We start from the raw sequence: 26,648 nt of genomic DNA, 5'->3' as shown, positions 1-26,648 counted from the left end.
GAGGGTATGTTATATTTCTCAAATTGTATTATCTTCCAGTTTAAAAAAAAAAAAAAATTACCCCTGAAAAGACAACCCACCAAATGGGAGAAAATATTTGCAAACCGTATCTTTGATAAGGGATATATCCAGAATATATGTATTTCTTACTTCTAAAACTCAACAATAAAAAGAGAAAAAGTCAACTGAAAATGGAAAAAGGGTTTGAACAGACACTTCTCCAGTGAAGATATACGAATGGCCAGCAACCACATGAAAGGTTGCTCAACGTCGTTAGTCATTAGGGAAATGTAAATCAAAATCACAATGAGATAGCACTTCACATTCATTAGGAAGGCTACAATAAAAAAGATCAAACCAAAAAAACAAACTAAATAATAACAAATGTGGCAAGGATGTGGAGAAATTGCATTATTCATAGATTGCTGGTGGGAATACAAAATGGTGCAGCCATTTGAAAATAGTTTGGCAGTTCCTCAAATGGTTAAACATGAAGTTATCATACCTAGTTGCCACGGAGCTGATTCTGACTCACGGAGAACCCATGTGGGTCAGTGTAGAACTATGTTCCACAGGGTTTTCAATGGCTGATTTTTCAGAAGTACATCTCCAGGCCTTTCTTCAGAGGAGCCTCTAGGTGGACTAGAACTACCAACCTTATGGTTAGCAGCCAAGTGCATTAACCACGTGCATCACACAAAGCCTAAAGTCACCATACCAAAAAAACCAAAACCAAGCCCGTCGCCATCGAGTTGATTCTAATAGTAACCCTATAGGACAGGGTAGAACTGTTCCATAGGGTTTCCAAGCTATAATCTTTACACGAACAGATTGCCACATCTTTCTCCCACAGGGCAGCTGGTGAGTTCAAACTGTCAGCCTTTTGGTTAGAAGCTGAAGGCTTAACCACTGTGCCACCAGGGCTCCTGAAGTCACCGTAAGACTCAACAATTCCACTCCTAGGTCAATACCAAAGAGAGGTGAAAAGATATGTCCACACAAAAACTCTGTACACAAATGTTCATAGCAGGATTATTCATAATAGCCAAAAAGCGGAAACAACCCAAATGCCCATCAAGTGATAAATGGACAAAATGTGGCATACTTATATGATGAAACACTATTTGGCAATAAAAAAGAATGAAGTACTGATACATGCTACAACATGGATAAACTTTGAAAACCATACTAAATGAAAGAAGCCAGTCAACAACAACAACAAAAAAAAAACACATATTGTATTATCCATTCAAATAAAATGTCCAGAATAAGCAAATTTAAAGAGAAAGTAGAATACTAATTGCCTAGGGCTGCGGAGTTTGAGAGAAATGGGAAGTGACTGCTACAGGGTACAGAGTATCTTTCTGGAATTACGAAAATGTACTAAAATTAGATAAAAGTGATAATTGTACAACTCTGAATATACTAAAGACCATTCAGTTGTACACTTTAAATCTGTGAATTGTATGGCATGTTAATTGTATCTTAATAAAACTGTTCAAAAAAATTACCTCAGTCAAAATGCTATCTCTAATGTAATGAAGTGCCATCATAGAAGAGAGACCTAAAGGGTATCTTGTAACTATAAACTGAAATTGTGAATGACTTTGTTGATAGTCCAAAAATATTTTTTTGTTAGAAATCCTAGTCTTATTTTGCTGTGATTTAATCCCTCTCTCTCTCAGGATGGTTTAGCACTTCCCCTCAGATTTATGGGTAACTCAGTTTTCCCTAAGTCCTGGTTCTACTCTTCAAACTGAGGATGTGGAATTAACTGATCTCTACTGTGACTTTCAGTTCTCTAAGTCTGTAAATGGTATACCATCCTCTAGTTTATCTAATACTAACACAATGCCCTTATCCTAAGTAAAACAGCTGGTTGCATGTTAGAGTAGTAAATTAATCATAAAATTTATTTTTAATATACAGTATAAATTATTCAGGTTTATTACTAGGAAGTTTAAATCCTTCAAGTCTATCTTACCACCAATATCAGGGATAATAATGAAAAATAAGAAAGTTACCCATGTATAATAATACAGGCCAAATGGCTCATGATTTTGAAGCTCCAAGTTTCAAGACAGGATCAGTTATATGCCTCCACTTTCCCTACCCTGATTTTTCCACTCCAACTCTACTTTTCAAAATTATGTCTGTTCTTTTGCCCCCATCCTATTTCATGAAACTTGTTATGATTCTTCAAGCCAGATGGTCTCTTTTGAATCTTCATAGCACATTATTAATACCACTTTTAGAACACTCACAATATTAAAGTTATTTTTATACTTGTCTTAGCTTCATCATCCTAAATATTCAAATACTATATTGTAAACTCTCAGAGAGAAAGGGTTATGCCTCCATTGTAATACTGGAATAGTAATTTGTGCATAAAAAACACTTAACAAAATTGAAGAAAATAGCTCCCTGGACAACTGAAAATACAATTTTTTAAAAAGCACCACTTACATAAAGTATTTGTTTTTTTAATTTTGACACCTGTATCCTGAAAATTACTTATAACTTTGATACTAATAAGTAGAAATAGAGTTAATAAATATTTGTAGATTTAAAAAGAAAAATAAAACACTTGGTAGGCCTTTATTTTTTAAAGTTTGTGTTTAACACAACATATAGTATATTTCAAAGAACTTAACTAAGAAACAATAGCATAATTCCTTAAAATATGACTAAAGCAGTTCTCATACATACCATAAAATGCATACAGTTATTAAGGTATTCTACACTTGTATTGAACTACACTTACACTGGTCCTTACAACTGGACCAATAAGCAACATCATGATAAACAGAGAAAAGACTGAAGTTGTCAAGGATTTCATTTTACTTGCATCTACAATCAACACCCAAGGAAGCAGCAGTCAAGAAATCAAAAGACACATTGCATTGGGCAAATCTGCTGCAAAAGACCTCTTTATAAAGTGTTAAAAGGCAAAGATGTGACCTTGAAGACTAAGGTGAACCTGACCCAAGCCATGGTGTTTTCAATCATCTCATGTGCCTGCCTGCAAAAGCGGAACAATGAACGAGGAAGACTGAAGAAGAATTGATGTCTTTGAGTTGTGGTGCTGGCGAAGAATACTGAACATACCACGGACTGCCAAAAGAATGAACAAATCTGTCTTGGAAGAGGTACAGCCAGAACGCTCCTTAGATGCAAGGATGGCAAGACTACGCTCACATACTTTGGACATGTTATCAGCAGGCGCCAGTCCCTGGAGAAGGACATCATGCTTGGTGGAGTAGAGGGTCAGCGAAAAAGAGGAAGACCCTCAACAAGATGGACTGACACAGTGGCTGCAACAATGGGCTCAAGCGTAACAAGAATTGTGAGGATGGCGCAGGATTACATCGTACACAGGGTGGCTATGAGGCAGAACTGACTCAACAGCACCTAACAACAACACACTCCTTCTGAGCTTACACAAACTGAAAACAATCCTCCAGTACACAGTAACTGCTATTTCTAAATGGGTTACTGTTTCATAACGGGTCTGTTCAGCTTTTCTACCTCTATTTGCATTGGTTTATGCCTATTCCATATTCATGCCTATTCCAAAGAAAAGTGATCCAACCAACTGTGGAAGTTATCGAACAATATTATTAATATCATACTTAAGTAAAATTTTGCTGAAGATCATTAAAAAGCAGTTGCAGCAGTTCATCCACAGGAAACTGCTGGAAATTCAAGCTGGATTCAGAAGAGGACATGGAACGAGATACATCATTGCTGATGTCGGATGGACCCTGGCTAAAAGCAGAGAATACCAGAAATATGTTTACCTATGTTATATTGACTGTGGAAAGGCATTTGACTGGGTGGATCATAACAAATTATGGACAATATTGCAAAGAATGGGAATTCCAGAACACTTAATTGGGCTCATGAGGAACCTGTACATAGATCAACAGGCAGTCATTCAAACAGAACAAGGGAATACTGCGTGGTGTAAAGTCAGGAAAGGTGTGTGTCAGTGTTGTATCTCTTCACCACACTAATTCAATCTGTATGCTGGCCAAATATCTGAGAAGCTGGACTATATGAAGAAAAACGCAGCTTCAGGATTGGAGGAAGATTCATTAACAACCTGCATACGCAGATGACACAACCCTGCTTTCTGCAAGTGATGAGGACTTGAAGCACTTGCTGATGAAGCTCAAAGACCACAGCTTTCAAATGGATTACACCTTAATAAAAGGAAAACAAAAATCCTCACCACTGGACCAGTAAGCAACATTATGATAATGGAGAAAAGTTTGAGGTTGTCAAGGATCTCATTTTACTTGGATCCACAATCAACACCCATGGAAGCAGTAGTCAAGAAATCAAAAGACTCACTGCATTGGGCAAATCTGGTGCTAAAGACCTCTTTAAAGTATTAAAAACCAAAGTTGTCACTTTGGGTACGCCTGACCCAAGCCATGGTGTTTTTAATTGCCTCATATGCTCGCAAAAGCTGGACAATGAGCAAGGAAGACCGAAGAAGAATTGATGCTTTTGAGTTGTGGTGTTGGTGAAGAATACTGAATGTACATACCATGGACTGGTAAAAGAATGAAATCTGTCAAACAAATCTGTTTTGAAAGAAGTACAGCCAGAATGCTCCTCAGAAGCAAGGATGATGAGACTTCATCTCACATACCTTGAACACGTTATCAGGAGGGACCAGTCTCTGGAGAAGGATATCATGCTTGGTAAAGTGGAGGGTCAGTGAAAAAGAGGAAGATCCTCAATAAGATGGATTGACACAGTGGCTGCAACAATGGGCTCAAACACAGCAATGACTGGGAGGATGGTGCAGGACCAGGCAGTGTTCTGCTGTGCATAGGTTCATTACGAGTCGGAACCAACTCGACAGCACTTAACAACAACAACAAATTTGTGTTGGTTTAGGTAGGTAGTGTGTTTCTAGAAATTTGTCCAATTCTTCTAGGCTTACAAATCTGTTGGAGTACTTTTTTTCATAATATTCTTTTATGATCCTTTTTATCTCAGTTCTGTTATGTCACCAATCTTATTTCTTATTTTGACTATTTGCACCTTCTCATTTTTTTCCTTTGTCACTTTGGTTAACAGTTTGTTAATTTTATTGATCCTCTCAAAAAACCAATTTCTAGTCCTGTAGATTCTACTGTTTTTCTGTTTTCTGTGTCATTTATTTCTGCTCTGATCTTTATTATTTCCTTTCTTCTGGTAACTGTGGTCTTCTTTGCTGCCCTTTGTATTTGTTCAAGTTGTCAGGTTAAGATATTGATTTTGGCCCTTTCTTCTTTTTTGATGTGTGCATTTATCGCTGTAAATTCTCCTCTGAGCACTGCTTTTGCTATGTCCCAAAGGCTTTGGTATGTCATGTTTTCATTCTCACTTCATTCTAAGAATTTTTTAATTTCACTTTCAATTTGTTCTACCACCCAATGGTTTTTAAGCAAGATATTATTCGGTTTCCATGTATTTAATTTTTTCCCCCTTGTTCTTTCTGTTATCGATTACTAGTTTTATAGGGCTATGGTCAGAGAAGACGCTTTGTATTATTTTGATGTTCTTAATTTATTGAGGCTTGCTTTGTGGCCTAAAATATGGTCTATTCTGGAGAATGATCCATGTGAACTGGAGAAGAAAGTATACTGTGCTTCTGCTGGGTAGCGTTTAAGAGGTCGAGTTGTTTGAGTTACTTAGATCTGTATATTTGCTGAGCTTCTTTCTAGTTCTGTCCATCACTGAAAGTGGTGTGTTAATGTCTCCTACTATTATTGTAGAACTGTCTGTTTCTCTTTTGAATTCTGTTAGTTCATTTCTGTTTCTTTTATGTATTTTGGCGCTCTGTCATGAGTTGTATACATATTTATTATTATGTATTCTTAGCGGATTAACAACTTAATCATTATATAATGCTCTTCTTTGTCTCTTATAATGGATTTTTACTTAAAGTCTACTTTATCATAGATTGTTACTGCCACCCCTTCTCTCCTTTGGTTGCTCTTTGTTTGATATATTGTTTTTTATCCTTTGATTTTTAACCTATTTATGTCTTTGTGTCTAAGGTGTGTCTCTTGTAGATAACATACTGATGGGGCATGTTTTTTTATCCATTCTGCCACTCTGTCTCTTGACTGGTGCATTTAAACCATTTATCGATATTGATAGGTATGAATTTACTGCTGCTATTTTCTTATGCTTTTTTTGTGTGTGTAGTGTTAACGGTTTCTTTGTTCTTAATTTTCTGTGCTGAGTTCTTTTTGTTTATGGATTTTCTTTTTGTATCCTTCATTGTTGTTGATTTTGAGTTTACGGAGTATTCTTGGTTTTTTACTCCTTTATTTTGGTGAGTATATTTATTAATTTTCTTTCTGGTAACTCTGAACTTTACTTTTGTCATAGTTGTTGTTAGGTGCCATCGAGTCGGTTCCGACTCATAAAGACTCTATGCACAACAGAACGAAACACTGCCTGGTCCCAAGCCAACTTTATAATCGTTGTTATGCTTGAGCTCATTGTTGCAGTCACTGTGTCAATCCACCTCGTTGAGGGTCTTCCTCCTTTCTGCTGACCCTATACTCTGCCAAGCATGATGTGCTTCTCCAGGGACTGATCCCTCCTGACAATATGTCCAAAGTATGTAAGACACAGTCTCACCACTCTTGCCTCTAAGGAGCATTCTGGTTGTACTTCTTCTAAGACAGATTCGTTCGTTCTTTTGGCAGTCCATAGTATATTCAATATTCTTTGCCAACACCACAATTCAAAGGTGTCAATTCTTCTTCGGTCTTCCTTATTCATTGTCCAGCTTTCACATGCATATGATGTGACTGAAAATACCATGGCTGGGGTCAGGTGCACCTTAGTCTTCAGGGTGACATCTTTGCTCTTCAACACTTTGAAGAGGTCCTTTGCAGCAGATTTATCCAATGCAATGCGTCTTTTGATTTCTTGACTGCTGCTTCCATGGCTGTTGATTGTGGATCCAAGTAAAATGAAATCCTTGACAACTTCAATCTTTTCTCCATTTATCATGATTTTGCTCACTGGTCCAGTTGTGAGGATTTTTGTCTCCTTCATGTTGAGGTACAATCCATACTGAAGGCTGTGGTCTTTGATCTGCATTAGTAAGTGCTTCAAATTCTCTTCACTTTCAGCAAGCAAGGTTGTGTCATCTGCATAATGCAGGTTGTTAACGGGTCTTCCTCCAATTCTGATGCCCCGTTCTTCTTCATATAGTCCAGCTTCTCGGATTATCTGCTCAGCATACAGATTGAATACAAACCCAGTGTCGTCGAGTCGATTCTGACTCATAGCAACCCTACAGGACAGAGTAGAACTAGCCCCATAGAGTTTCCAAGGAGCGCCTGGCGGATTCAGACTGTGGGCCCTTTGGTTAGCAGCCATAGCACTTAACCACTATGCCACCAGGGTTTCCTATAGATTGAATAGGTATGGTGAAAGAACACAACCCTGATGCACAACTTTCCTGACTTTAAACCAATCAGTATCCCCTTGTTCTGTCTGAGCAACTGCCTCTTGATCACGTAAAGGTTCCTCATGAGCACAACTAAGTGTTCTGGAATTCCCATTCTTCACAGTGTTATCCATAGTTTGTTATGATCCACACAGTCAAATGCCTTTGCATAGTCAATAAAACACAGGTAAACATCCTCCTGGTATTGTCTGCTTTCAGCCAGGATCCATCTGACACAAGCAATGATATCCCTGGTTCTACATCCTCTTCTGAATCCAGCCTGAATTTCTGGCAGTTCCCTGTCAATATACTGCTGCAACCGTTTTTGAATGATCTTCAGGAAAATTTTGCTTGCATGTGATATTAATGATATTGTTCTATAATTTCCACAATCAGTTGGATCACCTTTCTTGGGAATAGGCATAAATATGGATCTCTTCCAGTCAGTTGGCCAGGAAGCTGTCTTCCATATTTCTTGGCATAGACGAGTGAGCACCTCCAGTGCTGCATCTGTTTGTTGAAACATCTCCATTGATATTCCATCAATTCCTGGAGCACTGTTTTTCACCAATGCCTTTAGAGCAGCTTGGGCTTCTTCCTTCAGTACCATCAGTTCCTGGTCGTATGCCACCTCTTGAAATGGCTGGACATCAACTAATTCTTTTCGGTATAATGACTCTGTGTACCCCTTCCATCTTCTTTTGATGTTTCCTGCATCGTTTATTTTCCCCATAGAAACCCTTCACTATTGCAACTCGAGGCTTGAATTTTTTCTTCAGTTTTTTCAGCTTGAGAAACACCGAACGCGTTCTTCCCTTTTGGTTTTCCATCTCCAGCTCTTTGCACATGTCATTATAATACTTTGTCTTCTTGAGACGCCCTTTGAAATCTTCTGTTCAGTTCTTTTACTTCATCAATTCTTCCTCTTGCTTTAGCTGCTCGACGTTCAAAAGCAAGTTTCAGAGTCTCCTCTGACATTCATCTTGGTCTTTTCTTTCTTTCCTGTCTTTTCAATGACCTCTTGCTTTCTTCATGTATAGGCATTCCACAACTCGTCTGGTCTTCGGTCACTAGTGTTCAATGCGTCAAATCTATTCTTGAGATGGTCTCTAAATTCAGGTGGGATATACTCAAGGAAGAAGTACCCGGCAGTCTACTTCTGAAAAGCATTAGCCAGTGAAAACCTTATGAATAGCAGCAGAACGTTTGTCATTGTAAGTTTAAAATAGGCTGTGAAATCATATCGCCTTGACTTCTTCTCCATATGGATGTTTAATAACTATACCAAATGGGTTTACTGTTAATTCCTTGTTGCACTTAGTTGTTCAAAGATGAGCTACTAGAAAATTGCCTTAATAAATCAGAAATTGGCCAGCAAGTAATTATACCTTCACTAGCTCACTCTTTAGTAAAATGCAAATGGAAGCTTCTAGGTATCACAATATAAGGTATAAATCAACAATTTATTTATAATGGCCAAAAAGAATAATCACATAGTTGAAAAGTATTTAAATATTTAAATAAAGGTCATAGTGTCACATCAACTATTCACTCATTCATCCATTTAACAGATATTTATTGAGTAATAACCATGTGCCAGGCACCATGCTATGACACGCCAATGAATAAAAGACACACTTATATCTATAGGAACAAATCCAAACTGTCAAGAATACATAAACAAATGTCAGAGAGGCTAAGGGGAGACTGGAACTCTTACGCACTACTGGTAGAAATGCAACACAGTACAACTATTTTGGAAAATGATATGGCACTTCCTTAAAAAGCTGGAAATAGAAATACCATACAGTACAGCAATCCCACTCCTAGGAATATATCCTAGAGAAATAAGAGCCATTACACGAACAGACATAATGTACACCCATGTTCACTGCAGCATTATTCATAATAACAAAAAGATGGAAACAATCTTAGTGCCCATCAACAGATGAATGGATAAACAAACTACGGTACATACACACAATGGAATACAATGCAGTGATAAAGAACGATGAGTCTGTGAAACATCTTACAACATGGATGAATCTGGAGGTATTTATGCTAAGCAAAATAAGTCAATCACAAAAGGACAAATACTGTATGCGACCACTATTATAAAAATTCATGAAAAAGTTAACATATAGAAAGAAATAATATTTCATGGTTACGAGGGGGGGGTAGGGAGGGAAAAAGACCAACTAGACAATAGGTAAGTAGTAACTTTGATGAAGGGTAAGACAGTACACAATAATGGGAAAGTCAGCACACCGTGGCCAAAGCAATAACATAGAAGCTTCTTAGACACATCCAAACTCCCTGAGAGACTGAGTTACCGAGCTGAGGGCTGGGGACTATCTAGGATACATCTACTGGTCCTACCCCATGTGGAAGGAAGGAAGAATAAAGAAAACTAAAGACACAAGGGAAAGATTAGTCCAAAGGACTAATGGACCACAACTACCACAGCCTCCACCAGACTGAGTCTAGCACAACTAGATGGTGCCTGGCTACCACCACTGACTGCTCTGACAGGGATCACAATAGAGGGTCCCAGACAGAACTGGAAAAAAATGTAGAACAAAATTCAAACTCACAAAAAGAGCAGACTTACTGGTCTGACAGAGACTGGAGAAACCCCAAAAGTATGGCCCCGGGACACCCTTTTAACCCAATACTGAAGTCACTCCTGAGGTTCACTCTTCAGCCAAAGATTAGACAAGCCAACAGTAACACCCACAGTTCAACCATGTGTATGAGATTAAATGGGCACACCAGCCCAGAGGCAAGAACAAGAAGACAGGAGGGAATAGGAAAGCTGGATGAATGGAAATGGGGAACCTGAGGTTGAGAAGGGGAGAGTGTTGACACATCGTGGGGTTCACAACCAATGTCGCAAAACAGTATGTGTATTAATTGTTTAATGAGAAACTAATTTGCTTTGTAAACTTTTACCTAAAGCAAATTTTTTCTAATTTCATAATTAAAAAAAAGAATATATAAACACAGGGCTACTGTGTACAGCTACATAGATTGTCCACTGCACAAATGTGCAGATGCCACTCACCTAGACTACAATGAGAATACTGCCTCCTGCAGGTGTGACAACACTCAGCATCCTTTTCTAGAAACCCTCCCCATCAATCCGTATCATTTCATGAGGAGAAGCCATGTTCATATGATGTGACCAAATTTGACTGTTTCAAAAACTGTCTTCTAAACCCAGATAAACCATAGTTCTCCACCATTCCTTGAATTTCTAAAAAATATTTCAGGGTTCTTAATGTTAAAACAAGGAACTCTGGTGGCACAGTGGTTAAGTGGTTGGCTGCTAACCAAAAGATCAGTGGTTCAAACCCACCAGCCACTCCATGGGAAGAAGATGTGGCAATCTGCTTCCATAAAGATTACAGCCTTGGAAACCTTATGGTGTGGTTCTACTCTGTCCTAAAAGGTTGCTATGAGTCAGGATCGAGTCAATGGCAATACATTTAATCTTAAAACAGCACATTCAAAAATGGTGTTAGAACCTTTAAAAAGTCCCTTATTTGCTTAAACTAGCTTATGTCAATTTTTAGTATTGATACATAAAACAAACTTAACTATTTTGAACTAATAATTTTATTAACGTTAAAAAAAATTGCTTATAATTACATTGCAGATCTGCAGCTATATATGCCTAATAATCTGGAACTCATAATTTTTCATCTGAGGCACACACGTACTGTGGGAGCCGGCCTTCAACATGGACCCCAATAATCCCCGTTGCTGGGAATCAAACCTTCAGTAGTCTCAGCCTATATGGTACCAAGTTTGGTCTGTGTGACCCATGGAATATTGTAGACTTGATGGTATATCACATCTGAGATTTGGTTATAAAAGACATCGCGGCTTCCTTCTTGTGCACTTGTGTTTGTCTGTGTCTCTGTTATAGACACCACCCACTCTGGAGAATTCAGCTGCAAGGTCACGAGCAGCCCTATGGTGAGGTCCTCACAGTGAGGAACTGAGGCCTGCCAACAATCACTGAGAGAGCTTGAAATTTTATCCTTTAGCCCCAAGTAACCCTCCAGATAAGCGCAGCACTGGTCGACAGCTTAACAGCAACCTCATGAGAGACACTGAGGCAGAACCATCCAGCTCAGCCGCTTCCAGACTACTGACCCTCTGTGTTAGTTTAAATTGCTGCCGTAACAAATTACCACAAGCATAATGGCTTTAAACTGCACAATTTATTATCTCATAGTTCTGCAGGTAAGAAGTCCAATAGGCTTGTTCCCAGAAAAAGGTTCTTGCCTCTCACTGGTCAAGAATAAGCAGGTAAGGCACGCAGTTTTCCACACAAGCAAAGCTTTATTGAAGACGCTTGCTGGCAGAGAGGAGGAGGGGCTAGAGCAACACTTACCCTCATCTCACAGAACAAAAGACTGGCCCCTGTTTTTAAAAGTCCTTGGGCAGGAAAAGATTCATGTTTATTCATAGGCATAGGCAGGGATATGTTAACTAAGGTGCTCGCAGCAGCTTTCCAAGATGGCTCCTGTCCCGGAGGCCTCTGGGATTCGTAGCAGGACTTATTATGGGGTGTCGCGCCTGCATAGTCTCCTGCTCCCCGGTTTGATTCCCCACCTGGGGCTGTAGCCCCTCACTGCCCCTGGTAGAAGGTCACACAGCGGTCATAGGTGTCCCTGGGCCTGGTCTTCTCCAACTGCTTCTGAAAGGTAACTTTAAAGTGTGGGCTATTTTTAGATACTCTGCCCCATTGTTCTGGGGAATGGCTTTGTTTCTGCACCCTGGCCCAGTTCTTGTTATTTTGTTTGCAGATTTGGGTTCCCCTCTGTTCCTTGTCTTACTAAGCCTGTAGGTTCCACACTCAACCCCCTATTACCTCCCTGATAAAAATAGTATAGTCTATTTCTCTTTTACTTGTTTCTCCTCTAACCACAGCAATCTCTTCACTATTTCTCAAACAGGCACCCTCTGACCTTAGGGCCTTTGCTCCCTGTCTTAGGCTCAGCCAGTTTTCTCTGCTCCAATTTCACAAGTTGGAAGTTAAAGTGTCGGCTAGCCTGCAATGCTTCCCAAAGACTCTGAGGGAAAATCCACTTCCAGACTCATTCAGGTTACTGACAGAATTCAGATCCATGTGGTTATAGGACTGAAGTCCCTGTTTTTTGTTTGTGTGTTTGTTTGTTTGTTTGTGCTTTAGGTGAAAGTTTACAGCTCAAGCCAATTTCTCATACAAAAATTTACACGTATATTGTTTTGTGACATTGGTTGCAATCCCCACACTGTAACAGCATGCTCCCCCTTTCTGTCCCAGGTTTCCTGTGTCCATTTGTCTAGTTCCTGTCCCTTTCTGCCTTCTCATCCTGTTTCTGGACAGGAGCTGCCCATTTGGTCTTGCATTTTTGATGGAGCTAAATAAAAAGCAGAGCATCTGGGGCCATAGTTTTGGGGGTTCCTTCAGTCTCTGTCAGACCTTAAGTCTGGTCTTTTTATGTGAATTTGAATTCTGTTCTACATTTTTTTCCTGCTCTGTCTGGGGCTCTCTGTTGCGATCCTTGTCAGGACAGTCGTTGGTAGTAGCCGGGCGCCATCTAGTTCTTCTGGTCTTAGGCTGGTGGAGTCTCTGGTTCTACTGGGCTACTATTTTTCTTGCGTCTTTGGTTTTCTTCATTCTCCTTTGCTCCATGTGGGCTAGGACAAATAGATATATCTTAGATGGCCACTCACAGGCCAGATGCTACTCACCAAAGTGGGATGTAGAACATTTTCTTTTTAAGCTATGTGAAGTCCCTGTTTTTTTTTGATGGCTGTCAGCTGGGGGAAATTCTCAGCTTCTAGAGGCTACCCACATTCTTTTGCTTCATCTCGCATTTTGTATCTCTCTGACTTCCTCTTCTGCCTCATCTTTCTAACTCCTCTCTCCTAGACCATCTCTTCTGACTTCAGTTAGGAATAGTCCTCCACTTTTAAGAGTCTGTGTGATTAGATTGGGCCTACCCAGATAATCCAAGATAATCTCCCCATCTAAAGATCCATAACCTTAATCACATTTACAAAGTTCCTTTTGCCATGTAAATTAACATATTCACTGGTTTTAAGGATTAGAAGATGGACATCTTTAGTAAACTATTCTGCCCACCACACCCTCAGAAAAGGCAGGACTTAATGTTTGTTGTTTTAAAACTTTTAACTTTCTGTGGTAATTTGTTATGCAAATAGATAGACAATATACATAACAAGAGACAAAATGCCCTGGAATTATAAATAAATACGTATATATATATATATTTACGTAGTATATATATGGTGTTCTCTATATCATTTGCACACCCATCAGGCATTATGCTAAGCATTTTTCATATATTATCTCATTAAATTCTGTCAATAGCCATACTATTATTATTATAATCTACAAAATGGAACTCCTAGTAATAGTGATTGTTCAGATTAAGTCCCAGTTATTTCAAATCCAATTTATATATATATATATTTTTTATCTTTTAATTCTCCTTTATGGCCTAAAAATTTCCAGTTATGTATTTCAAGAATCAGACCAAGAATTGGATTCTTCTTTTAAATATAGTCTTCAAAAAGAATTTTCCACAAATTTATTTTCTTCTTACTGACATCTCTCCCCCTAAAAGCATGAAATGCTTTATTGCTGAAGTTGAAAATGGAAGTTACTTCTTCATTGAAAGGGTGATATGGAAATGTGATCACACTAAGTGTTGACCTTGATCTCTCAGTGCTGGTGATTATCACATTTCTCACACTGTCTTGCCAAGGTCATCAACTACCTTTGTTTTTGGGTAAATCCTAACACCACTTTTCAAGTCTTATTTCAAGTCTCATCAACATATAACAATGTCGATCACTTATTCCTTAAAACACTGTCTTTTCTTAGCTTCCATTATATCATACCCTCTCACCTCCCTGGCAACTGCCTTTCAGTTACCTTTGCGGTGTTCTCTTCCTATTCCCATTCCTTACATATTAGAGTTGCTTAGGGGTCAGTCCTATTTCTCTTCCCTTTGGGGATCCAACTCCATACTTCTTCATATTCAGTTGTATGTAACAACTGTATGTGACAACTCTCAAACTGGTATCTTCAGTCTGTTTCTTTCTTCTAGACTCCAAAATCCACATATATATTTCCTATTAGATATCCACACCTCTGTGTCCAACAAGCTCCTCAAATTTCACATGTCCCAAAGTATATACCTATAATTATTCCTCACAAAATTGTTCCTCCTAAGAGCCTTAACTCATTAAATACCCTATGATTCACTTAATTTGCCAAGTCAACTCTGTCCCCCTCATCAAATTTTAATGCTTTAATGCCTCCTTAAAAATCTCTTGGATAATAATCCTTTGTTACATCCTCAGTGCTACTCCCATAATTCTTACCATCATCAACTATTGCCTAAAACACTATGACAACCTCCCTGGGTTTCTCTATCTCGAATTTTGCTCCTATCCTTCCAATCCATTCGACATTACTGTCAGAGTGATCTTTAGAAAATGCAAATCTGATTACATTATTCTCTTACTTAAAGACCTGTAAATGGATTCATGGTTCCCCTTCTGTAAAACTTCAAGTCCTCTAACACAGCTTGCATGGCCATTACATCAACACTTCCGTGTTCTTACATTGTCTTGCCCACCCATAACTTCTTCTAGGAAAGGCCATACCTTTTGTCTAGTATACTTTCACCAACCTAGACCTGCACCCATCCCCTTCATCTGGCTAATACCTGAATATTATTCATATCTCAGCTTATCTACTTCCTCCGGAAAGCTTTTCCCAATTATCTGCCTTCAGACTAGTGTCCCTCTTACGTGATCTCATATCACCTTATAACTAATTCTTAGCTAATTTAACTTACTCTATACTGCCATGATATATTTCATTGCCTTTTGTATGGGTATGGGGTCTCTCTTACTAAACTGCAACTTCACTATTTGTCATTGTTCCCCTAAACCTGCTGCCTCCAAGTCAATTCTGACTCATAGCGACCCTATTGGACAAGGTAGAACCACTCCATACTGTTCCCAAGGAGCAGCTAGTGAATTTGAACTCTCAACCTTTTGGTTAGCAGCCATACAGCTCTTAACCACTGCACCACTAGGTGTTACTTATTATTTGACACACAGAATATGCTAAATAAATATTTATAAATGACTAGCCAAGTTATCAGGAAACCCTGGTGTCATAGTGGTTAAGAGTTCAGCTGCTAACCAAAAGGTCGTCAGTTCAAATCCACCAGGTGTTCCTTGGAAATCCTATGGGGAACTTCTATTCTGTCCTATAGGGTTGCCAGGAGTCAGAATCAACTCAATGGCAACAGGTTTGGTTTTGTTTTTTTTTTTTTGGAACCAAGTTATCACAATTCTCCAGATTTTCCTATGGTGATTTTAACATTACTTAAAATTGCCTGTCGAACGATAGCCACGTCTCCCCAACATAAAAGTGAGTAAGAATTATAACTGAAGGTACAAGAGTCAAATCTCTCATGTTAATATATTTTTTTAATGAGATAAATTATAGGCGCTTCAAGAATTCACCAGTTTCTTAATACTGCTCTTATGAGAGTTACTGCATATGGTATGAATAATGAGAATCTGAGAAATGTAGAGAGCTAATCAGGATGAGACTGGGAAAGCGGGCAGGGCTAGGCCTACATATTAGCTAAATGACTCTCCACATGTGTTCCATACTCTTGTCTCAGCAAATAAACAGATTACTATAAATCCTTACTATAAATTAAGGATCTTCCAACACAGGTATAAAACAGTCAAGACCTCGAATCTTAAATCACCTACTGTTTTCACAGAGCAATTTCCCCAGGTAACATAAGTCAATGTGACAACACTTAAACTGCTGTACTTTCTAAAAGTGACTGAAAACTATTTTATTTTTAAGATATCTGAAATCACATGTTCAAAAAGAAAGAACATCATGGCATAAACTTTTATCCAGCTTGTCTGAAAATTTAATCTGTGATTCAATAGATTTAAATATTTGACACAGCTGTTATGATACCAATAAGCTTCTTTACCCCCACACTAAATATTCTCAAATCCAAATACAATGTCAAACATGCATTTAAAAATATTGAATTATTACATTATGAATCCTTCTAGGTCATTCAGATTACCTTTCTTCAATTTTGAGTTATCCTCACATATTTAAAACATCCAATTCAAAACCAATTTTAAAAATCTACTCAAATAGATAAAATACTTATTAATGATGTTACTATATGTCAGTCAAAAAAGGGAGGGAAAGGAAAATTCAAGGGTAAAAGACCATTACAAAACTAATCAAATAAAACAAAAATACCCAAAAACCCAGTAAAACAAACGTAAGCAATTAAAATTCAAGACACAAAGCAATTGCCAGGTTATATCACATGTGATTGAAAAAGAATTGCATCTAATGAAATACATGAACACGGTAGGAAGAAAACATTTAAGAGAACAACCTAACATAAATACTGTCCTTGAAAGCTTAAAATCATTTCAAATTTGAATTTAAGTGTGAGAAATGACATGAAATCTGCAAAGTAAAATCTACAGATGGAAGTCTAGTACTGTGTGTTTTGCCTCTGGGATTTGCAGGCTGCACCACGATTCTATTCTTACATTACAAATCTGTTGTGTGGGGAACGGGGGAGTAATGACTGTGTTATAGGAAAAAAAGAATAGAACAAACTGTTGTAAGAACATGTAGTTTTTTAATGTGTCTTTATTCTTCACAAGTAACCTTATTCTTTGTTTTTTTAATATATAAAATGGACACATATTTAAAACAACTAACGCACTTTGTGTTTCTTGGTATGATAATGACCATAAGAAGCGACTACTACTTGACTCACATTATTTTTTATAATCATGATAATATCAAAAGGTAGGGATTAGTTTGCATTTTTTCCTTCCCCTAACATAAACCAAAGCAAACCACTGTCAAAAAAAGGAGAGAAAAGACACTGGTTGGGGCAGCAGCTGTGTTGAAGCTTAGAAAGGACATGCGTTGGCAGATTTGTGAGATGATGCCTGCAACACAATGTACCTAGATCTAGTTTGATTCCTAAAAAAAAAAAAAAAAAAAGGACTTTTTGTACTTAGTGTTTTCCCTTTTAGAGAACTATGTCCCTCCCCACCACAAAACATTTTTCTTGGAGATGTATACTTCAAATTCCTTAGTCTTAATATGTTTTCAGTGGAAGAAAAAAGGCATTAATTTATGAAATAAAGAAAAACATGGCCAAAAGTGACTCAAAAATGAGTATCATAAATACACCTTCTACCTATATACTTTATTACAGTTTAAAAATATTAATTTTTTTTTCATTTGCAATTTCAACTGAACTGAATGTACTTAAGATAAACTGCTGTGGTGAGTTTTCCTTTTTCCTTAAAATTAACATTTTGAGATGGCATAAATATAAAATTAAACGTGCAGGAGTAAAGTGAGAACAGAAAATAAATATGCACATTTATAGAGGAGAATTAGAAGAGTCAGGGAAGATGATACATGTGACCACATAATGGAAAGAAGGGGTAAATGAACTTGGAAGAGGACAAAAAGAAGAATCTACACAGTAGGTTCAGACTTACATGAAAGGATATACATACATCTTTCCTTGACATAAATGAAAAGGTGGACAAATGACTGAAAATCTAGATATGCTTTTAGATGGGATACACTGGAAACAAGAACATGAGAAAGCCCAAGCCTCTATTTTTTCAATGAAGTAAAAGGAAAGGTCTTCTAGGGAAAATGAAAGAGATGGCAGAGGTTTCTGGAAGAAAGTGGTAGAAGTCTACAGCTAAGGTCATCAAACTAAGGCCTGTGAAGCTGAGAAGAGGTTTTACATTCTTAAAGTGTTGGAAAAGAAAACAAAGAAGAATATACGATACAGACTGCATATGGCCCACGAAGCATAAAGTATTTACTATTTGGCCCTTTGTAGAAAAAGTTTCCAAAATCTGGTTTATATAAGAACCCATGTGAGATAAGATGAAATGACCACAGATTAAAACCAAAACCCAGTGCCGGTGAGTCGATTCCAACTCAAACTGACCCTACAGGACAGAGTAAAACCGCCCCATGGAGTTTCCAAGGAGCGCCTGGCAGATTCGAACTGCCGACCCTTTGGTTACCAGCCATAGCACTTAACCACTATGCCACCAGCGTTTCCTGACAACAGATTAGCAGGCATAAGTTCAAAAACACACCAGTCTGTACAATTGTGTGATCTTTCTTCCATCAGCATTCAACAAGAAATATTGAAGAGAAAAAAAATGGAGGCACATATGAAATCAGTAGTCTCGGGCAATAAATTTTAAACCCCAAGAATCTGAATTATAGGTTTTAACAGGCTATCGTTGGTTTCTAACATAAGAAATTCCCCCACATGTCTATCAGTTTGTCGTACTGTGGGGGCTTGTGTGTTGCTGTGATGCTGGAAGCTATGCCACTGTATTCAGATACTAGCAGAGTCACCATGGAGGACAGGTTTCAGCTAAGCTCCAGACTAAGACAGACTAGGAAGAAGGATCCGTCAGTCTACTTATGAAAAGCATTAGCCAGTGAAAACCTTATGAATAGCAGTGGAACACTGTCTGATATAGTACTGGAAGATGAGCCCCCCAGGTTGGAAGGCACTCAAAAGATGGCTGGGGAAGAGCTGCCTCCTCAAAGCAGAGTCCACCTTAATGATGTGGATGGAGTAAAGCTTCCGGGACCTTCATCTGCTGATGTGGCACAACTCAAAATGAGAAGAAACACCTGCAAATTTCCATTAATAATCAAAACCTGGAATGTACGAAGTATGAATCAAGGAAAATTGGAAATCGTCAAAAATGAAATGGAACACATAAACATCGATATCCTATGCATTAGTGAGCTGAAACGGACTGTTTTGGCCATTTTGCATCAGGCAATCATATAGTCTACTATACTGGGAATGACAACACTAAGAGGAATGGTATTGCATTCGTCATCAAAAAGAATGTTTCAAGATCTATCCTGAAGTACAACGCTGTCAGTGATAGGATAATATCCATATGCCTACAAGGAAGACCAGTTAATACGACTGTAATTCCAATTTACGCACCAACCACTAGGGCCAAAGATGAAGAAATAGAAGATTTTTATCAGCTGCTGCAGTCTGAAATTGATCGAACACGCACTCAAGATGCATTGATAATTACTGGCGATTGGAATGCGAAAAATGGAAACAAAGAAGGAGGATCCGTAGTTAGAAAATACGGCCTTGGTGACAGAAACAATGCCGGAGATCGAATGATAGAATTTTGCAAGACCAACGACTTCTTCACTGCAAATACCCTCTTTCACCAACATAAACGGCGACTATTTTTTTTTTTTTTTTTATACACATGGACCTCACCAGATGGAACACATGGAAATCAAATTGACTACATCTGTGGAAAGAGACAATGGAAAAGCTCAATATCATCAGTCAGAACGAGGCAAGGGGCCGACTGTGGTATGCAAGTTCAAGCTGAAACTGAAGAAAATCAGAGCAAGTCCACGAGAGCCAAAATAGGACCTTGAGTATATCCCACCTGAATTTAGAGACCATCTCAAGAATAGATTTGACGCATTGAACACTAGTGACCAAAGACCAGACAAGTTGTGGAATGACATCAAGGACATCATCATTGAAGAAAGCAAGAGGTCATTGAAAAGACAGGAGAGAAAGAAAAGACCAAGATGGATGTCAGAGGAGACTCTGAAACTTCCTCTTGAGCATTGAGCAGCTAAAGCAAAAGGAAGAACTGGTGAAGTGAAAGAACTGAAGATTTCAAAGGGCCTCTCAAGAAGACAAAGTAAAGTATTATAACGACACGTGCAAAGAGCTGGAGATGGAAAACCAAAAGGGAAGAACATGCTCGGCGTTTCTCAAGCTGAAAGAACTGAGGAAAAATTCAAGCCTCGAGTTGCAATAGTGAAGGATTCCATGGGGAAAACATTAAACGATGTAGGAAGCATCAAAAGAAGATGGAAGGGATACACAGAGTTAGTATACCAAAAAGAATTAGTCGATATTCAACCATGTCAAGAGGTGGCACATGATCAGAAACTGATGGTACTGAAGGAAGAAGTCCAAGCTGCTCTGAAGGCATTGGCAAGAAACAAGGCTCCAGGAATTGATGGAATATCAATTGAGATGTTTCAACAAACAGATGCAGCGCTGGAGGGGCTCACTTGTCTATGCCAAGAAATATGGAAGACAGCTTCCTGGCCAACTGACTGGAAGAGATCCATATTTATGCCTATTCCCAAGAAAGGTGATCCAACTGAATGCGGAAATTATAGAACAATATCATTAATATCACACGCAAGCAAAATTTGGCTGAAGATCATTCAAAAACAGCTGCAGCAGTATATCAACAGGGAACTGCCAGAAATTCAGGCTGGTTTCAGAAGAGGACGTAGAAACAGGTATATCATTGTTGATGTCAGATGGATCCTGGCTGAAAGCAGACAATACCAGGAGGATGTCTACCTGTGTTTTATTGACTATGCAAAGGCATTCGACTGTGTGGATCATAACAAACTATGGATAACACTGCCAAGAATGGGAATTCCAGAACACTTAATTGTGCTCATGAGAAACTTTTACATAGATCAAGAGGCAGTTGTTCAGACAGAGCAAGGGGATACTGATTGGTTTAAAGTCAGGAAAGGTGTGCATCAGGGTTGTATTCTTTCACCATACCTATTTAATCTGTATGCTGAGCAGATAATACGAGAAGCTGGACTATATGAAGAAGAACGGGTCATCAGGATTGGAGGAAGACTCATTAACAACCTGCGTTATGCAGATGACACAACCTTGCTTGCTGAAAGTGAAGAGGATTTGAAGCACTTACTAATGAAGATCAAAGACCACAGCCTTCAGTATAGATTGCACCTCAACATAAAGCAAAAATCCTCACAACTGGACCAATGAGCAACATCACAATAAACGGAGAAAAGATTGAAGTTGTCAAGGATTTCATTTTACTTGGATCCACAATCAACAGCCATGGAAGGAACAGTCAAGAAATCAAAAGACACACTGCATTGGGCAAATCTGCTACAAAGGACCTCTTCAAAGTGTTGAAGAGCAAAGATGTCACCTTGAAGACTAAGGTGCGCCTGACCCAAGCATGGTATTTTCAGTCACATCATATGCATGTGAGAGCTGGACAATGAATAAGGAAGACCGAAGAAGAGTTGATGCCTTTGAATTGTGGTATTGGCGAAGAATATTGAATATACCATGGACTCCCAAAAGAATGAACAAATCTGTCTTGGAAGAAGTATGGCCAGAATGCTCCTTAGAGGCAAGGGTGGCGAGATGGCGTCTTACATACTTTGGACATGTTGTTAGGAGGGATCAGTCCCTGGAGAAGGACATCATGCTTGGCAGAGTACAGGGTCAGCGGAAAAGAGGAAGACCCTCAACCAGGTGGATTGACACAGCAGCTGCAACAATAGGCTCAAGCATAACAACAATTGTAAGGATGGCTCAGGACAGGGCAGTGTTTCTTTCTGTTGTGCCCAGCGTCACTATGAGTCAGAACCGACTCGACGGCACCTAACAACAACAACAAACATAGGAAATTGGGTAGATGATGGTCTGATCCGCAGTCAGCCCCTGGCCTTGTTCTGACTGATGATATTGAGTTTTTCCATTATCTCTTTCCACAGATATAGTCGATTTAATTCCTGTAAGTTCCATCTAGTAAGGTGCAGGTGTACAGTTGTCGTTTCTGTTGGTAAAAAAAGGTATTTGGAATGAAGAAGTTGTTGGTCTTACATCCAACAATTCCATCAAGTGATCTCCGGCATCATTTCTAACACCAAGGCCCTATTTTCCAACTATTGGTCCTTCTTCTTTGTTTCCAGCTTTCACATTCCAATCACCAATAATTATCAGTGCATCCTGATGGCACGTTCGATCAATTTCTGACTGCAGAAGCTTGTAAAAATCTTCATCTTTGGCTTTAGTGGTTGGCGCATAAATTTGGATTATAGTCGTATTAACTGGTCCTCCTTGTAGGCACATGGATATTAATTACATCAATTACTCATATTCAAGTAAATATTAAAACTGAAGAAAATCAGAACAAGTTCATGAGAGCCAAAGCATGACCTTCAGTATAGCCCATCTGGATTTAGAGACCATCTCAAGAATAGATTTGACAGGTTGAACACTAATGACCGAAGAAGGCCAGATGAGTTGTGGAATGACTTCACATATGAAAAAGCAAGAGGTCATTTAACAGAGATGAGAGAAAGAAAAGACCTAAATGGATGTCAGAACAGACTCTGAAACTTGCTCTTGAATGTCGAGTAGCTAAAGCAAAAGGAAAAACTGATGAAGTAAAAGAGGTTTAGTAGAAGATTTCAAAGGGTGGCTTGAGAAGACAAAGTAAAGTATTATGATGGCATGTGCAAAGACCAGGAGATAGAGAACCAAAAGCGAAGAACACACTCAGCATTTCTCAAGCTGAAAGAACTGAAGAAAAATTCAAACTTCGAGTTGCAATACTGAAGAGATTCTACAGGGAAAATATTGAACAATGCAGGAAGCTTTAAAAGAAGATGGAAGGAATATAGTCACTATACCAAAAAAAATTGGTTGACGTTCAACCATTTCAGGAGGTAGCATATGATCAAGAACAAATGATACTGAAGGAAGACGTCCAAGCTGCACTGAAGGAATTGGTGAAAAACAAGACTCTGGGAATTGATGAAATACCAATTGAGATGTTTTGACAAACAGATGCAGCGCTGAAGGTGCTCACTCACCTATACCAAGAAATTTGGAAGACAGCTACCTAGCCAACTGACTGGAAGAGATCCGTGTTTATGCCTATTTCCAAGAAAGGTGATCCAATCAAATGCAGAAATTCTCAAACAATATCATTAATATCACACACAAGCAAAAATTTGCTGAAGATCATTCAGAAGGGGCTGCAGCAGTATATCGATAGGGACCTGCCAGAAATTCAAGTTGGATGTAGAAGAGGACGTGGAACCAGGAATATCATTCCTGATGTCAGATGGATCCTGGCTGAAAGCAGAGAATACCAGAAAGATGTCTATCTGTATTTTATTGACTATGCTAAGGCATTAAACTATGTGGATCATAACAAATTATGGATATCATTGTGGAGAATGAGAATTTTAGGACACTTAATTGCGCTCATGAGCAATCTGTATATGGATCAAGAGGCAGTCCTTTTACCATACTACTCAATCTGTATGCTGAGCAAATAATCCAAAAAGCTGGACTATATGAAGAAGAACAGGGCATCAGGATTGGAGGAAGACTCATTAACAACCTGGGTTATGCAGTGACACAACCTTGCTTGCTTCAGGTAAAGGGGACTTGAAGCACTTACTGATGAAGATCAAAGACTACAGCCTTTAGTATGGACTACCGAAAGGTGAAAGGATACAACACTGACACACACCTTTCCTGATTTTAAACCATGCAGTATCCCCTTGTTCTGTTTGAATGACTGCCTCTTGATCTATGTACAGGTTCCTCATGAGCACAATTAAGTGCTCTGGAATTCCCATTCTTTGCAATATTAACCATAATTTTTTATGATCCACACAGTTGAATGCCTTTGCATAGTCAATAAAACACAGGTAAACATCTTTCTGGTATGCTCTACTTTCAACCAGGATCCATCTAACATCAGCAATGATATCCCTGGTTCCACGTCCTCTTCTGAATCCGGCTTGAATTGCTGGCAGTTCCCTGTCGATATACTGGTACAGCCACTTTTGAATGATCTTCAGCCAAATTTTACTCATATGTGATATTAATGATATTGTTCAATAATTTTTGTATTCAGTTGGATTACTTTTCTTGGAAATAGGCATAAACACGGATCTCTTCCAGTCGGTTGGCCAGGTAACTGTCTTCCAAATTTCTTGGTATAGACAACTGAGCACTTCCGGTGCTGCATCCATTTGTTGAAACATCTCAATTGGTATTCTGTCAATTCCAGGAGCATTGTTTTTTGCCAGTGTCTTCAGTGCAGCTTGCCCTTCTTCCTTCAGTACCAGCGGTTCCTGATCATATGCTACCTCCTGAAATGGCTGAATGTCAACCAATTCTTTTTGGTATAGTGACTCTGTGCATTCCTTCCACCTTCTTTTAATGCTTCTGCATTGTTTAATATTTTCTCTGTAGAATCCTTCAATATTGTGACTCAAGTCTTGAATTTTTTCTTCAGCTTTTTCAGCTTGAGAAATTCCGAGGGTGTTCTTCAGGATTGGAAGAAGACTCATTAACAACCTGCCATATGCAGATGACACAACCTTGCTTGCTGAAAATGAAGAGGACTTGAAGTACTTACAGATGAAGATCAAAGACTACAGTCTTCAATATTGAGTACACCTCAACATAAAACAAAAATCCTCACAACTGGACCAATAAGCAACATCATGATCAATGGAGAAAAGACTGAAGTTGTCAAGGATTTCATTTTACTTAGATCCATAATCAACACTCATGGAAGCAGCAGTCAAGAAATCAAAAGATGCGTCGCATTGGGCAAATCTGCTGCAAAACACTTCTTTAAAGTGTTGAAAAGCAAAATGTCACCTTGCAGACTAAGGTGCACCTGACTGAAGCCATGGTGTTTTCAATTGTCTCATATGCATACGAAAACTGGATAATGAATAAGGAAAACCAAAGAAAAACTGCCACCTTTAAATTGTGGCATTGGCAAAAAATATTGAGTATACCATGGACTGCCAAAACAATGAACAAATCTGTCTTGGAAGAAGTACAAACAGAATGCTGCTTAGAGGCAAGGATGGCAAGGCTGCGTCTCACACACTTCAGACACATTATCAGGAAGGACCGGTCCCTGGAGAAGAACATTACACCTGGTAAAGTAGAGGGCCAGAGAAAAAAAGGAAGACCCTCAACAAGACGGACTGACGGCGGCTGCAACCATGGGCTCGAGCATGACAGCAATTCTGATGATGGCGCAGGACAGAGTAGCGTTTCATTCTGTTGTATATAGGGTCGCTATGAGTCGGAACTGACTCGACAGCACCTAACAACAACAACGTTGCCCTAATACAGCTTAAAACAAGCCTCAGACTGATCCACAAGTAACCTGCCTGCCTGACAGAACAAAGCTCAATATTCATTAGAAGAAGATAACAAAATCCACTCACATTATTCAAACAGCATTGAATCAAAAATTATTAGAAATATCAAGATAATAAGCTCATAACCAGGAGAAAAATAGTACTCAATAGAAACAGAATGGGAAGTGACAGAGAGGATGGAACTAGGAGACAAAGTTCTTTAACATCTATCCTATGTCCACAGATTTAAAGAAAAAGGTGAATGCAATTATGAGAGAAGTGCAAACTTTAAAAACTGGCCAAGTGAAATTTCTAGAGCTGAAAAACACAATATTTGAACTGAAAAATTTACTGAAAGGGCTTAACAACAGATCTGACACTAAAAAAGAAAAGGTCAGTGAACCTAAAACCAGAGCAAACAAAAACTACCCAAACTAAAGCATAGGAAAAGACAAAAGCAAGGAAAAAAATAATAATAAGAGCCTCAGTGATATCTGGGATAACACCAAGACGTCTAAAAATACATGTTATTAGAGTCCCACAAGAAGAGGAAAGATACAGGAAAGAGAAAATATTTGAAGAAACAATGGATGAATTTGCCCAAATTTATTGAAAAAACAAACAAAAGTAACCATAACAATAGCAACAGCGGCACCAATAACAAAAACGCAGACTGAAAAATATCAGTTAACCCGAAGCAGGAAAGTAGGGTAAACACAAAGAAAATGACACTAAGGCACACCACAATGAAACTACTGAAAGCAGGAAATAAAAATTATAAAAAGAACCAGAGGAAAAAAAGACATATTACATAGCTGAGGAACAAAGGTGAATGATCACAGACTTCTCATCAGAACATATGCATGCCAGAAGACAGGGAAATGATATCTTTAAAAGGAGAGAATAAAAATAACTGTCAATACAGATTTCTATATCAAGTAAAAATAATAGCCAAAAATGAAGGTACAAACAACACAACATTGACCAAAAAAGGCATAAAGAATTTGTTTCCAGAAGACCTGCACTATAAAA

At 38.6% G+C, this 26,648-nt stretch overlaps 1 protein-coding gene across 1 annotated transcript in view; it reads right to left on the bottom strand.

Annotated features, from left to right (window-relative positions):
• The window catches only part of COG5 (component of oligomeric golgi complex 5), a 317,777-nt gene that overhangs the window by 204,071 nt on the left and 87,058 nt on the right, over positions 1 to 26,648 (bottom strand). The gene's annotated exons all lie outside the window — the stretch shown is intronic.

Source organism: Elephas maximus, chromosome 8 (assembly GCF_024166365.1).
Source record: "Elephas maximus indicus isolate mEleMax1 chromosome 8, mEleMax1 primary haplotype, whole genome shotgun sequence".
NCBI classification, from domain to species: domain Eukaryota; kingdom Metazoa; phylum Chordata; class Mammalia; order Proboscidea; family Elephantidae; genus Elephas; species Elephas maximus.
Note: the sequence above shows the minus strand (reverse complement) of the source record. Positions and strands in the feature narration are given on the sequence as shown.